The following is a 3,744-nucleotide window of genomic DNA, read 5'->3' as shown; positions in this document are numbered from 1 at the left end:
TACACAACGCGATACACACAAAAACAGTCGAATAAACACACGCGCAGACCAGACAGACAGACCGACCGACAGACAGACAGACAGACATAGAGACACGCAAGCATATTTACACCAATGTATATAGGCCAGCTTTCGTTTGAAGGACACAGAATTTTAAGACATGTCGAAAAGTTGCTTGCTTGCTTACTCTCCATTTTCATCGCCATGTAAACAAAAACAAAAATGTTTAAAAAATTTAGCCCTGGAAAAAATGAAGAAAAATTGAAAAGAAAAACAAGTCATTGTTAAATGAATGCAAACAATTTATGTATATAAACAATTCAACTAGAATGATATGAATTAGACATTTAGACAAACAAATAAGCAAACACACAACAAACATACATACAACATACAATATAATTCAACACAAAACATACATACAAAATACACACTACACCCATACAAGACACATGCATTTCGTCCAACAACTCCAGCTACACATCCACAACATTAACGTAAACACATAATTCCAGGATGCAACAAATTTGCTTGGCTTCTCCTTCGAGGTTATTTCACACCACACACACACACATATCCGCGAGCGCGCGCACACACTTTTAACAGTTACACACACACACACACACACACATACAAATTAACAAATACAAAATCACTCGTCAAGGCAAGCCAATAGATACTTATAAGTGCATTCTGTCAGCATGTACATTCATTTACTCATTAATTCATCCATTCATTCTTTCATTCATTCAATCATATAATTATTCTTTATTCGTTCATTCATTCATTCATTATTTATTCCTTCACTCATTCATTCACCTCTATATCCATTGTACCTTCAAACATACTCCTCGCTCGGTGTGTACGTGTACTAGCAAATAGCGTTACAAACGTATTATATTCACGTACACAAACAAACACACACACAGACATACATACACACACCCACAGACATACATGCACACACACACACACGCACGCACACACATACATAAATACACGTGTGTCTGCGTATTATGTGTGTTTGCCTGCGTGTGTACGAGCGTGTATAGGTATGAGTAACTTAAATCCGCCTTTATTGAATTTAGATCGTTTGCACTAGATGAAAAGATCACGGACACAAGTACTTCAGCTCAACTATTGACATTACTACAACCACTTTTGCTGTTCTACTACCACTGCCACCACTACTACTACTACAACTAGTTGTAGTAATTTTTCTACTTCTGCTGTCACTACTGCTGCTGCTAATGTTGCTGCTTCTGCTGCTTCCACTGTTTTCAAATTTATCATTACCTAGTATTACTACTATTAAAGATACTATTACTTTCAAACTAAATACAACTACTACTGAAACCGATGTCTCTCTCTCTCTCTCTCTCTCTCTCTCTCTTTCTCTCTCTCTCTCTCTCTCTATCTCTCTCTCTATGTTTACGTCTGTGTTTACTACCTACACACCTACCTACCTACATACCATATTGTACAAGAGGCACACACCACACACACACACACACACACACACACACACACACACACACACACACACACACACACACATGCTCCAACACACACACACACACACATGCTCCATCAAGGTTTTAAATGTCGCCATCAAGTGATGATAATGCTGACAACGATGACGATTATGATAATGATAACAAAGACGACGACGACGATGATGATGATGATAGGATGGCAACGACTGGTGGTTGTGGTGGTGGTGGTAAAGGTAGCAATGATGATGAGACGACGATTGCTATGGAGCAATGTTGGTTAGAAAGATAAGAAGCTGATGAAGATGAAGATGCTAATGATGTTGAAATCGGTGATGATGATGATGATGGCAACGATGGTAGTGATGATGATGATGAGGACGTGATGATGAGGACTGGTTGTGATAGTAACGATGATGATGAGGACGATAAAATGATAATGATGTTGTTGTTGAAGGGAATAATTTTTATCTGTTGACAGCGGGAAGAAAAAAAAACAACAAAACCGTAACCACTGGACAACAACAACAACAATAATAATAACAACAAAGCCAAAAACAGCAACAATAATAATAACAACAACATTAATAATAACAACAATATCACTTCAACATCACCACCACCACCAACAACAACAACAATAATAGTAGAAAAAATAGTAAGAAAAGGAATGAGAAGAAGAAGAACAATAATAATAATAAGAAGAAGAAAATAATAAGAATAATAATAAATAATAAAAGAATTAAAAAAATGAGAAAAATTAAGAAAAATAGAATGAATGATCGCGCAATTCCAGGCACTACTTGCACCGCACCACGGCTAACAGACAATGCACACACACACACACACACACACACGCGCGCGCACGCACGCACGCACGCACACGCAAACAGATTAATTTGTATGAAAAATAAGAATAATAATAGTTGATGAAATAGAAGATGATTATCATTTTATTGTTATTATTAATACTATCATCCTCATTATTCTCATTTATTTCATTATTTTGATTAGTTTTTATTCATTTTTGGATTTTGAAAATTGAAGGGTTTACACTATTATTATTGTTATTATTATTATTCTTTTAATGAAAAATTGATTAACGCGGTAATTAAATATCATATAGCATATATTGTGACAGAAACTCTACTTAACCGATTTTAAATATATTTTTTACTCTCAAGCACTTGTTTATCAAAGGGCATGAGAGGATCGTACAATAAATTTTATATTTTATTTATTTACACTCTAATACATAATTAATAATTTTCGATGGATTCCATTTATTTGGATTTTGTTTTTCGGTAAATAAAAGAATGTTTCCATTATTATTATTATTATTATTATTATTATTATTATTATTATTATTATTATTATTATTATTATTATTATTATTATTATTATTATGTAATTGAATGATTTGTGTAATCACTCAGGCACTTCACTTCACTTCACTTCATTCAACTGACGTTTTGTTAACTACAAGTAGCACGAATAATTAAGATAATTTCATTATTCTTTGCTCTGTTTTATTTTTAACAACTCTAAGGTTATTATTATTATTATCATTATTGTTGTTGTCTTGTTGGTGCTGTTATTGTGATTGCTATTTATATTGTTGTTATTATTTTTGTTCTTATTATTAAACGATGGAGCCAGTGGGTGGGTCCAAAGTATATTTCTGTTTACTGCATACAAACGATGCGTGTGTATTTATGTTGCATACATACATACAAACAAACACAAGCAAACAAACAAACGTACATATGTACGTACGTAACAAACAAATGTATGTATGTATGTATGTATGTATGTATGTATGTATGTATGTATGTATGTATGTATGTATGTATGTATGTATGTATGTATGTATGTATGTATGTATGTATGTATGTATGTATGTATGTATGTATGTATGTATGTATGTATGTATGTATGTATGTATGTATGTATGTATGTATGTATGTATGTATGTATGTATGTATGTATGTATGTATGTATGTATGTATGTATGTATGTATGTATGTATGTATGTATGTATGTATGTATGTATGTATGTATGTATGTATGTATGTATGTATGTATGTATGTATGTATGTATGTATGTATGTATGTATGTATGTATGTATGTATGTATGTATGTATGTATGTATGTATGTATGTATGTATGTATGTATGTATGTATGTATGTATGTATGTATGTATGTATGTATGTATGTATGTATGTATGTATGTATGTATGTATGTATGT

Source organism: Helobdella robusta, assembly GCF_000326865.2.
Source record: "Helobdella robusta unplaced genomic scaffold HELROscaffold_5, whole genome shotgun sequence".
NCBI classification, from domain to species: Eukaryota; Metazoa; Annelida; class Clitellata; order Rhynchobdellida; family Glossiphoniidae; genus Helobdella; species Helobdella robusta.
The sequence above is the reverse complement of the archived record's forward strand: the minus strand, read 5'-3'. Positions refer to the sequence as shown.